Raw genomic sequence first — 13,349 nt, 5'->3', positions numbered from 1 at the left:
TAAGCAAACAGGTAATCATACATTATTACAAGAGTTTTTTTAAAGAGTCACATATATAGTTCATGGATTAAGGATTTTACATTTTTTGCCATCAAATGTAACTGAAACTTGCAAATATTACACAGAACATGAAAGAAAACACTGTTGAGTGAAAACACTAAGGCAGACATATCAGCACAAGGCTGTATAGAATATGATTTAACATTTTATACAGCAGAAGTAAACTGTGTAAAGACTTTTCTTGCCTGAAATAATTTATGGTCTTTATTACTCCATTTTTTCTCTTGTATTTCAGTAGGAGACAGATCTAGTGTTAAACGTTAAACCCTCTTTTATCTCTTCCTTCCAATTTTTACACATACAAAACCACACCTCATATTCCTGTGCAACCAGATGTGTTGGCTTTGAAGCATCTGTATTCTGTGTATAGAACCCCCTGGGTGATTTCTGTATACATTTTCTTGGGTCAGGATCTAGGATTGGTAGGTGTACCAAAGTTAGGAACTGTTTCACTGTTACTCTGCCAGGCATGTGAAAAGAAAACTTATATATGATAATCACTGGTTTTACAAAAGACTACAACTTTGTCATCAATAAATAGTGACTGAAGTAAGTTAAATCCAGTGCACTTGTTTACAGTAGTACCATGTTAAAAGAGGCAGGGAAACCAAATTCTTTTCAGTTAGGAACCATGGTGAGTAAATCAGGTTCATAGGGATTTTGTAGATACCAATTCAGCTCATGTATCTGAAAATCTGCCAACTTGTTCCCTATGTATTTTCTCCTGCAGGCCAGTCTTTGATCCTGTCCCATGGCTGGCCTGCTGCTATCTGATAATGACCGCTGAGAAATACCCATCATTGATCTTTGCCCAATTAGAACTCATCAGTATCCTAGCTTTATATCAAACTCTAAATATTATCTGGAATATAAAAATCCCTATTCCTGATAGTTGCCATCATCTCTGAATTACTCTAGAGATCTGAAATTTATACCACCATGGTTAGTAAAATCATGTTCAACTTTCATAAATGTTATCAGTCTCCCAGCTGAGCTTCCTGTATATCTTATTGATGAAGTCAGTAGATACAAGATCCTTATATATTTTCTGATGTACAAGAATTTTTTCTGAAGAGTTTTTTTCCATTTCAAATAAAATAGATGTTCCAGATTATACACGCTCCAGATAACACAGACACTGTGATCTGTCTCTATGTCAAAAGTGCTTCAACAAGTCCCTGTAACAGATTCCAACAGTGGGTTCTGCTGTACTGCTTCTGCTCTACGTCTCCCATGCCACTGGAACTCTCAGTAAGAAATGAAGAGGAGCCATGGGTGGTTTGGGGAAATTATTTTGTCTTAAAGATCTAAGTGTGGAGCAGATGAACTTACAGATTCCAGCTGACTAAGTCCAGCTTTCCAAATGAATCAGAAATAGCTGTTCCTCTTTTAAAGGATTTCACTAACCTCATGGCCAAGTCCTCCAAAGTCCTTGACTATTTTAAAAAGTCAGAATTTCTGCTAGTTAGACAATAAATTGCCTCCTCTGATCAGCCTCACACCCCCTCCTAGTTAGAAAAGACAATTGCTATTGCCTTTATCTTGTAAACCACTCCTACATTTTCTTTTGGTAAATAAAATTTTTTCTCAGCTCACAGTGCTGTAGATCCATTATCTGTAGGTGGCTGGGTTGCACAGCCAGGCAGACATTTTGACCAACCTCCATACAGCTCTGTCAGCTCTACCTGTGCAAAAGCCGCAGCTGGGATGCTCTTAAAAACACAGGCATCTGCAGGAATTGTAGTGGAAGAGCTGGAGATGGAGACTATGTTTTTTTTCCATCTACCTGTTGTTACTAATATTGTGTAAAGACAGAAGGTTTGTTTGTTTGTTTGTTTGTTTTTCCCTTTAAAAATAATCTTCACAATTACAGAAACCACTGACTTCAATGTTAATGTTATCATATCTTCACTGTCAATTGGTGTAAAGCCTGTACAACATATTTCTTACTGAATATTTTTAAGTGTTAAATGAGTTAAATTTATTATGTAGCCCTGTAGATTTATCTGTATAGACTTCCTGGAGATGTGCAACTCACAATCTGTCTGGATCTTTGATAATTTAACATCTGCTGTTTTCTTGTAATGCTCTAGATTGCCAGCCTATGTATCTAAAAATATGTTCACAGTTTCATGTACTCCAGATTAATAAAATTGCCAGTTTTATTTCAGTCACATATAGACACACAAAATAACTGTGAGCACTTCTGTATCAGTGATAGTTATTGATGTTTTTCCAATTAAAAAAGGCGAGTGGGGGGACAGTCATTTATTTCTATTTTAAAAATCTTGAAAAACACTGAGGCCACAAATCACATGAACTGACATTAAGCAAACATACAAACATCCATATATGGAGTAAGATGAGTATTTCTGCTTTTAGAAAAAGGCTATTACCAGTAATAACTTAGGATGGTAAATTCTTTATATTTTCTGATAGCGGCCTGGAGAACAGATTTATAAAATAGCCATGGATGCAACTTTCCATGATACCAGTATGCAAGAATCAATGTGCCAGTGAAAACCAGATGCCTTGGTATGAAGCTCACAGGGCTGCCCATGGTGTCGTACTGCTCCACAGCAGGAAAAAGATCAGAGCTAGAATCTGACTGCCGCTGGTGCATACGGCTGCCTCAGCCATCTGCAGGCTAGCAGGGGCTCTGTGAGCGGCTGCCACGTCACATCAGGAAAGTCTCTGGTCTGGAAACCTCTGTTTTTGACTCCCACTGCTATCTGATGTTGTGACCACAGGCCAAAGTAGGCATGTCTGCTGCTTCCTGCAACTGTTGTTTTCTGTCTAAGTGCAGTGAAATTCTCATACCCTACAAAATGGTAAGGAAATGTTTTTCATTGTTTTTACCAAAGAGAAAGGTTTTCTTGTGCATGGATTGCTATTCTACTTCACTATAAGCAGGGTGATTTCATTTTTATTTTCATTACAAGAAAGGAAAAAGAAAAAAAAAAAAAAAAGAAAAGAAGTAGAGGGAAACATTCAGTAGGGAGACCTCAAACTTAGAGAAAGTCACAGTAGCAGACAGTATTATGTAATTGTTCACTGGGATATCTGGAGATACTGTAACTGTAAGCCGATAGGATTTACCATCATACAGCTATTATATCATCAGTTTGAGACCTCCAACCGATGTACATATAAATTGATTTAATACGTGGTAAGCCAACAGGGAACATCTGCCGTAGCTGGTGAACCCACTAATGTGATCCACCTGTCACTATCTAGGTCATTACATAGCTGCAATTGTTAATTGCCATAATATTTCTGGCACATATACAAAGCCCCAAGTTGCACTTTAACAAATTGTACTGGTGTCCAATATTAATATACCCTTTTTTAAAATTCAACATGCAAATTTGCAATACTCATTAAGGCCACCAGGAAAAGACCAAAGACATTTCTTTCAGCATGATCTTGCAGTATTCTTTTCATTTAGAGTAATTTTGAAAGAAATTTCACAATACTTGCCTCAAATAAGAAGACAAATGTGGGAAGCCAGTTGTCACTATGTATTGTTTCAAAGATTGTTTTAGAGCACTAGTTTTCACATTGTATCTTCCTATGTGTCTTTCTATTTGTTCTCTCTACATTCTTTGTACCAGTCAGCCTAAAATAACCTGCTAAAGAAAAATGGTTTTAGTTGCAATGTCAAGACTCGGAACTTAATCTGAATTTTCATATGAAATACTCAGATAGGATTCTGACTAAGGTTTCACTGCCTGTAGCAAAGTATGTAGTCATTAAAAATTTCATTAAGAAGAGACATTCCAGCCTGAGTCTCTAAAAAAAGCATAATTTAGTTCATTTACATAAAATGCACCTGTGAAAATGAAGGTTCTCTCACAAAAAAAAAAACAAAAAAAAAAAAAAAAAAAAAAAAACTTTTTAAAGGTGAAAGTCTTGATACCTGACAGTTCACTGTTCAGTGCTATGGATACCATATCACCATATTGGCATCAACCTATTACCATGTTGGAATACTGGCCTGAGAACTGGGACAACTATTTTGTTTGTTTGTTTGTTTGTTTGTTTTTGTTTTGTTTTTTGTTTTGTTATTGTTGTTCCCCATTTTTGATTAATAGACACTATATATTATCAACAGTAGGATTTTTCCTGGTATAACCATTGCTTGTGATACTTAACCTGATACAGAAACATATAAACATAAGCCAGAGAAAAGTATTTGAAAGGTTTTCATATAGCCTGCTCTAATTTATCCCTCAGAACTGTTTTAAATAACTTTCTTTCCTAGCTCCAAATGGTACACCCTGAATTCTTGATCTGTGTAGAATTTAAGGCAAGGCAGACACAGAGACACAACAGCTTCTTCTAGTTGTGAACTTTTCTTATTATTTCAGAAAAATAACTAACTCAGTAGCTCCCGGTTTTCTCCATCTTCCAGATTTCCAGCTGAGCAACTCTTCTCTTTTATCCATTGATTATAAAATATCTATGATCTCAGCAGAGAAGAAGTGAAAAATTATCAAAGTAGAAGATTTTGTTAGGAGACAAACTAAAAATGGATTGAGCTGCTCTAACTCAAATAAAAGGAGAATTAAGCCATTCTGTACTGTCAGATCCCTGGAGTTCAGTGGAAGAAACATAAGAGATTATATAGAAAACTGCAAAACATTAAAGAAGTGTAGTGGAGAGAACTTGGTGGTTCTAATTGGACTCTAAGAAAATTCAACCTAATAATTTTCCTAAAACTTCAAGTTGGAGCAGGAGTTATTGAACGAACTAGTATGTATACATCTCCTGAATCTCAGTGGAAATGTTACAGAACAATGGATTCCACTGCCAGGCAAGTGCCCAAACTCCAAGCTATTGACTCTTTGGTGCCAAAGCTCTTTCTTCCTGTCATCCCTTTGGGCTACCAAAAATAAAAAATAAAATAAAATAAAATAAAATAAAATAAAATAAAAACCTTCAGAGGGCTGTTGGGCTAATCCCAATTTAGGGTAAGACTATTACTGATAACAATAAATAAACCATAGACTCTTTCAAAAGTAAACTACTAATGCCATTCATACATTCTGCATTAATAAGTTGACATAAGAAGAGATGATCTGTACCAAAGAAGTTAAATGCTGAAGCTTATATATACACTTCTATGTTGGGATATTTGTATTCTTGGGTCTTGGTTGAAATATTCCCCAACACTGTCCAAAGGCTAAATTGGTTCAGACCCTTGCATCTCCTTTAGACATGTGTAGCACACTCAGAGCACATCTTTGAGATAGGCTTCTAGTTAAGCTTCTTCCAAAAGGAAACCAGCTGGCATGAACCAAAATATTTCTGCAGACCAAAGCAACAAGATTCATTAAGTCAAGCTGATAGAGGGATTCTCAACAGAATTCCAGCACTCTTCAGAACCCCAATGTTATGTTGACACCACCTAAGGGTGCACCTACACTATGGGTTTAGTCTGGGTCAGGAGTGTCTCCAAGCTATTCCCTCTTACTGTACTTCGATTTGCGTATTGAAATGATCTCAAGGCACCTGAATGAGATTGCATTCATATTAAACTAAACTAGAAGTCGCCCTCAGGCTGCAAATGGACTTTTAGTCCATACAACAAGATTAAAGCTCCTGTGTAACAAAAATAAAGCCCTGAATTATCGTAGTGTGAACATCAGCTTCTCAGCACCACTGCTCCCTTCTACAGCTCTGCTCATAAACTACTTTCTCAATATAGCTATAGTTTCAAAGTGTTAAAATTTCACATGAACGTTGTTCTGGGCTGGATCTCATAGCTTCAAAACAGATTTTCCTTTTTTTTTTTTTCTTTTTTTTCCCACTGCTATGATTTCTTTGTTATGAAAACTATTTGTGTACCTTAGCAATAATCGTACAGCTGGTGGGTATTTCTTATCATTCCAATGTCTTTTATTAGTGTTCACACAAATTCATTAGTTTTTAATCATTTCTAACTACAAGCTCTTTGTTAAGGTAAAACATTGACTTATTCATGAGATATGATATCTCATTTTAATTTAAAATGAATTAATTATAGTTTTTGTTTTGTTTTGTTTTGTTTTGTTTTAAAGATAATACTAAACACAAGCTAAAGCTACATTTAATTAAAATAATATGTGAGTTGGTAGACTTTGCCTTATTTCTTCATGTTATAGTACTTTTAAATTTCTGAAGTTTTCAGAAGAACAGCAGAAACAAAGAAGAAATTTTCCGATAGATAGAAAGTATCCATAGATGGAATATCACTAGATATCAATAGATAGAAGTGGCTAAGATGATCGTCACTAAGACAATGACGTATAACACACATTGGATGTTGAATTTGGTTCTGATTTTATTACTTTCATAAAAGAAAGACTTTGGTGCATATCAGAAGAGGACAATTTGACGTTTGTATGGAAAAAAAAAAAAGGCAACACACAACATTCTTTTTTATGACATTGTATAAGGCCACTTTCAAACTGAAAATCACTTTTCTGCATGGAACACCTACTAAATGTGTAACTAAGCTGAGTTGATATACCCTCCCCATTCTGCACATATCTGAGCCTACTGTTGTTGCATTAATTGATCTGTAGAAAGCTAGAGTCTACGTGACAACATGACAAATCAGTACAACTTCATATGTCTGTATAAATTCAAAAGCAGTATTACGTACAAAACATACTGAACACTTGCCTTTCTGCGTAATCAAGATCATGACTGGTAATTTGTATTTGCTTTATTTATTCTGAGGACCATGGTAGTTTTCTCCTCCCTTCCCTTCTTTTTTAGGTATGTTAAAAACATTGATCTTATTTTCTAATAATAATTCTAATTAACCAATCTTTAAAAATTAACATAAATATCTCCTACAAAAAGTTATTATTATTACTAATCGTTTTTAAGTAGAAATTAAGCATAAAAATACATCTTGCCAAATTTCAGTTATTTTTAATTTCTGTTATATTATTTTTATTGATCTAATATTCCCAAAAATTGAAAAAAAAAAATGTGACCATGGCCATGTTTAAACACAAGCCCTAAATAAAAATATTTATTTTAAATTAAGTGTGTTAATTCTTCCCAGTATATCTATGTCATGAATACTTATTTCAACCACAGAATTTTTTTGTCATTTATGGTCTTCATTACATTACATTAGTGGACTTCTGCAGTGTGGCTAACTAGTGCTAGAAGAGCATGCCTGTGATGGCCAAAATACATATCTTCAATATTTTTTTCTTGTTGTCCTGGTTTCAGGTAGGACAGAGTTAATTTTCCTCCTAGTAGCTGGCAGGGTGCTATGTTTTGGATTAGAATGAGAAGAGCGCTGATAACATGCCGATGTTTTAATTGTGCTTACACCAAGCCAAGGACTTTTCAGCTTCTCGCTCTGTCCTGCTAGCGAGCAGGCTAGGGATGCAGCAAGAGCTGGGAGGGGACAGACCCAGGACAGCTGACCCAAACTGGCCAAAGGGGTATTCCATACCATCTGACGTCATGCTGAACAATATATAGGGGTGGCTAGCCGGGGTGGAGGGGGGGGCCGGCTGCTCGGGGATAGGCTGGGCATCGGTCAACGGGTGGTGAGCAATTGCATTGTGCATCACTTATTTCGTACACATTATTACTATTAATACTATTATTATTATTATTATTATTATTGTTATTCTTTTCCCTGTCTTAATAAACTGTCTTTATCTCTACTCACAGACTTCACTTTCCCGTTTCTCTCCCCCATCCCAGGGAGATTATGGAATAAGGGGAGATCCCCTTATTCCATACCATTTATGTCATGCTCAGGTTACACTCTTTCCAATACCTTCTAATTAATCACCATTTTCATCTATGATATATAGCAACCATGGTAGTGATGACATACAGTGTTATACGATAATTAACATACTACAATTCAACTCATGGGCTATTCTCACCCAATATTAGGTCCCCTTGAGGTACACACCGGACCTCCCCATTCTTTTGCATTACCCACCAAGTGCATCCAGGTCCCTGGGCAAAAGCAATCCCACGAATGGGCTTGCCTTTTCCTGAGGCAGGAGTAGCCCAGACTGTCTTACCCAGCATGTTTCTTACGTGCACTACAGGAACTTTATCCCCTTCTACAGTGCGTAACAGGTTTGATTGGGCAGGTCCAGCTCGGTTGGCAGATCCTCTAGTATTGACTAACCAGGTGGCCTTTGCCAAATGTGTTTCCCAATTTTTGAATGTCCCAGCACCCATTGCTTTCAGTGTAGTCTTTAACAGTCCATTGTATCGTTCAACTTTCCCAGAGGCTGGTGCATGATAGGGGATGTGATACACCCACTCAATACCATGTTCTTTGGCCCAAGTGTCTATAAGGTTGTTTCAGAAATGAGTCCCATTGTCTGACTCAATTCTTTCTGGGGTGCCATGTCGCCATAGGACTTGCTTTTCAAGGCCCAGGATAGTGTTCTGGGCGGTGGCATGGGGCACAGGATATGTTTCCAGCCATCCGGTGGTTGCTTCCACAATTGTAAGTACGTGGCGCTTGCCGTTGCGGGTTTGGGGGAGTGTGATGTAATCAATCTGCCAGGCCTCTCCATATTTGTATTTCAGCCATCGTCCTCCATACCAAAGAGGCTTTGACCGTTTGGCTTGTTTAATTGCAGCACATGTTTCACAATCATGAATAACCTGTGCTATAGTGTCCATGGTCAGGTCCACCCCTCGGTCACGAGCCCATCTGTATGTTGCACCTCTACCTTGATGGCCTGAGGTGTCATGGGCCCATCGGGCTATAAATAATTCACCTTTATGTTGCCAGTCCAGGTCCACCTGAGCCACTTCAATCTTAGCAGCCTGATCCACCTGCTGGTTGTTTTGATGTTCTTCAGTAGCCCGATTCTTGGGCACATGAGCATCTACATGGCGTCCCTTTACAACCAGGTTCTCTACCTGGGCAGCAATATCTTGCCACAATGCAGCAGCCCAGATGGGTTTGCCCCTGCGCTGCCAGTTGTTCTGCTTCCATTGCTGTAACCACCCCCACAGGGCATTTGCTACCATCCATGAATCAGTATAGAGATAGAGAACTGGCCACTTTTCTCGTTCAGCAATATCTAAGGCCAGCTGAATGACTTTCACTTCTGCAAACTGACTCGATTCACCTTCTCCCTCAGCAGCTTCTGCAACTCGTCGTGTAGGACTCCATACAGCAGCTTTCCATCTCCAATGCTTTCCCACAATACGACAGGACCCATCAGTGAACAGGGCATATTTCTTCTCATTTTCTGGTAGCTTGTTGTACAGTGGGGCTTCTTCAGCACGGACCACCTCCTCCTCTGATGATATCCCAAAGTACTTGCCTTCTGGCCAGTCCATAATCACTTCCAAGATTCCTGGGCGACTGGGATTTCCTATTCGAGCCCGCTGAGTAATCAGTGCAACCCACTTGCTCCATGTAGCATCGGTTGCATGATGTGTAGAGGGGACCCTTCCTTTGAACATCCAACCCAGTACCGGCAGTCGGGGTGCCAGGAGGAGCTGCGCTTCAGTACCGACCACTTCCGAAGCAGATCGAACTCCCTCATATGCTTCCAATATCTCCTTTTTGGTTGGAGTATAGCGGGCCTCAGATCCTCTGTATCCCCGACTCCAAAACCCCAGGGGTCGACCTCGAGTTTCCCCAGGTTCTTTCTGCCAGAGGCTCCAGGTGGGACCATTCTCCCCGGCTGTGGTGTAGAGCACATTCTTTACATCTGGTCCTGTTCGGACTGGCCCAAGGGCTACTGCATGAACTATTTCCTGCTTAATTTGTTCAAAGGCTTGTCGTTGCTCAGGGCCCCATTCAAAAGCATTCTTCTTACGAGTTACTTGGTAGAGCGGGTTTACAATCAGACTGTAATTTGGAATATGCATTCTCCAAAACCCCACGACACCTAGGAAAGTTTGTGTTTCTTTTTTGCTAGTTGGTGGAGACATAGCTGTTATTTTGTTGATCACATCCATTGGGATTTGACGACGTCCATCTTGCCATTTTATTCCTAAAAACTGGATCTCTCGTGCAGGTCCTTTAACTTTATTTTGTTTTATGGCAAAACCGGCCTTCAGAAGGATTTGGACTATTTTCTTCCCTTTCTCGAAAACTTCCTCTGCAGTGTCACCCCACACAATGATGTCATCGATGTACTGCAGGTGTTCAGGAGCTTCCCTTTGTTCCAGCGCAGACTGGATCAGTCCATGGAAAATGGTAGGGCTATGTTTCCACCCCTGGGGCAGCCGATTCCAAGTATATTGGACTCCCCTCCAAGTGAAAGCAAACTGTGGCCTGCACTCTGCTGCTAGAGGGATGGAGAAAAATGCATTAGCAATATCAATTGTGGCATACCACTTGGCTGCCTTTGATTCCAGTTCGTACTGGAGTTCTAGCATGTCCGGCACTGCAGCACTCAGTGGTGGCGTGACTTCGTTCAGGCCACGATAGTCCACTGTTAGTCTCCACTCACCATTAGACTTTCGCACTGGCCATATGGGACTATTAAAAGGTGAATGGGTCTTGCTGATCACTCCTTGGCTCTCCAGTTGACGAATTAGCTCGTGGATGGGAATCAGGGAGTCTTGGTTGGTGCAATATTGCCGCCGGTGCACAGTTGTGGTAGCGATTGGCACTTGCTGTTCTTCAACCCTCAGCAACCCCACAACAGAAGGGTCCTCTGAGAGACCGGGCAAGGTAGACAACTGTTTAATGTCCTCTGTCTCTAAGGCAGCTATGCCAAAAGCCCAGCGGAACCCTTTTGGGTCCTTGAAATATCCTCTTCTAAGATAGTCTATGCCAAGGATGCACGGAGCATCCGGGCCAGACACAATACGGTGCTTTTGCCACTCATTTCCGGTTAGACTCACTTCAGCTTCCAATACAGTTAACTGCTGGGATCCCCCTGTCACGCCATAAATACAGATGGGCTCTGGCCCTTTACAGCTTGATGGCATTAGAGTACATTGTTCACCGGTGTCTACTAAAGCCTTATACTTCTGTGCGTCAGACGTGCCAGGCCATCGAATCCACACAGTCCAATAAACTCGATTGTCCCTTTCCTCCCCCTGGCTAGAGGCAGGGCCCCTCTAGTCCTGGTCAGAATCTTCGTTTCTGTGTTTAAAAGACTGCCTGCTGGAAGTTGGAGCAGCAAACTTTTCAGAGAACCCTTTTCTCCCAATTGTTTTCTTTTGCAACTCACGTACCCGTGCCTCTAGGGTCTCAGTAGATTTTCCATCCCATTTTCTCATGTCCTCTCCATGGTCACGTAGGTAAAACCACAGGGTGGCACGGGGTGTGTACCCACCATATTGTCTTCTTTGCACAGATGCACGTTTACCCCTAATAGCTGAGACACTGGTTTGTACAGGTGGGGAAGAAAATACACTCTCTTTAAGTTGGTGGACCTCTTCAAAAAATTTCTCCAAAGTATTCTCTTTTAGTTGGTGGCCACTGGTTCGTTCATGTGGGGGGGAAGATAAATTCTCTTTAAGTTGGTGGAACTCTTCAGAGAGTTTCTCCACAGCCGAGACGCAGGCCTGTAGGGAAGAGGAGAGATTTCCTTCGTACTCCCTGAGTTGTTTAGCCATGTCACCCACTGTGGGGTCTTCACCGTCTTTCCAGGTTATTATCGTCAACGTGCTGGCCCATGATGATGGTGCATTCCGTACAAACTTCCGCCACATGGGTCGAGTACACTGGACTTCATCTGGATCTGTGGATATTTGTGCGTCGTCTAGGTCCTTATAAACTACTTCCCGTACGGCTAATTCCCTCAGGTACTGAATTCCCTTCTCCATGGTGGTCCACTTGACTGGTAGACATACAAGTTCTTCCTTGAAGGGATACCTTTCCTTCACAGCTAACAGGAGACACCTCCAGAGGCTGTGAGATCGTGCTCCATCTCCAATTGCTTTGTCAATGCTTGCATCTCTAGCAAGGGATCCCAACCGCCTGGCTTCCCTGCCCTCTAATTCCACACCATTGGCTCCAGTGTCCCAGCACCGGAGCAACCAGGTGACAAGCTGTTCACCTATACAGCGACCAAAATCTTTTCACACATCTCGTAGCTCACGCTGGTATAGGGTTCGGGTAGTTACTGTTGATTTTTTGACATCCTCATCCGCATCTTCAACCTCCTGCACACTTGATGGCCCAGCCTCGTCTTCTCCACACCCAGACTTAGCAGAAGACTTTCTGCGTTCTAAACGACCTGAGTTTCTATACCATTTTTTCACCTTTTCTACAGGGGCAACTTGCACTGCTACAGCTCGCTTCTCTGACCCAGCCACAGGGTCTGCCACAGGGGTTGGAATACCCTCTGCAGGGGCAACTTGCACTGCTACAGTTCGTTTCTCTGACCCAGCCACAGGGTCTGCCACAGGGGTTGGAATACCCTCTGCAGGGGCAACTTGCACTGCTACAGTTCGTTTCTCCAACCCAGCCACAGGGTCTGCCACAGGGGTTGGAATACCCTCTGCAGGGGCAACTTGCACTGCTACAGTTCGTTTCTCTGACCCAGCCACAGGAGTGGGAGCGGCTGCAGGAGCTGGAGCAGCTGCAGGGGCTGGAACGGCTGCAGGAGCTGGAACTGGAACGGCTGCGGGAGCTGGAACGGCTGCGGGAGCCGGAACGTCTGCGGGAGCTGGAACGTCTGCGGGAGCTGGAGCTGGAACGGCTGTGGGAGCTGGAGCTGGAACGGCTGCGGGAGCTGGAGCTGGAACGGCTGCGGGAGCTGGAACAGCTGCAGGAGCTGGAGCTGGAATGGCTGCGGGAGCTGGAGCTGGAACGGCCGCAGGGTCTGTCACTAGGTTGATAGTAGCATCAATTGCAGCTCGATAGGCACAAGCCAGACCCCAGCACGCCACAGTGATTTGTGTCACTTTGGAACTGCCAGAGTCATGACACCTTTTTTTCAAGCATTCTACCAGTTTTTTAGGATTTTGCAGTTGTTAGGGGTGAATGTCCAAAACACTGGAGGTGCCCACTGCTCTAGAAACCTGCCCATATCCTCCCACACTCCCTGCCACTCACAACTGTCCCGCCTCAAGACAGATCTCCAGATGAGATTCCTAAGTAGTTGTTTAACCTTAAACAAAACCTGAAGTGCATTCAGGAGACATAACAACAAGAACATGCTGGTCTGAGTATCCCAAGGATATTCAACATCTTGGAGAGCTACCGTAACTAGCTCGGGGGATAAGAGGGTGGTGAAGGAGGAAGGGAGAGTGAACAGGTAGGAAAAAATATCTTCCCCTGTCCCCTCCAGAGATTGACTCCCTGATGAAAAAAGGCAATAGGT

Source organism: Cygnus olor, chromosome 2 (assembly GCF_009769625.2).
Source record: "Cygnus olor isolate bCygOlo1 chromosome 2, bCygOlo1.pri.v2, whole genome shotgun sequence".
Classification (NCBI taxonomy): domain Eukaryota; kingdom Metazoa; phylum Chordata; class Aves; order Anseriformes; family Anatidae; genus Cygnus; species Cygnus olor.
The sequence above is the reverse complement of the archived record's forward strand: the minus strand, read 5'-3'. Positions refer to the sequence as shown.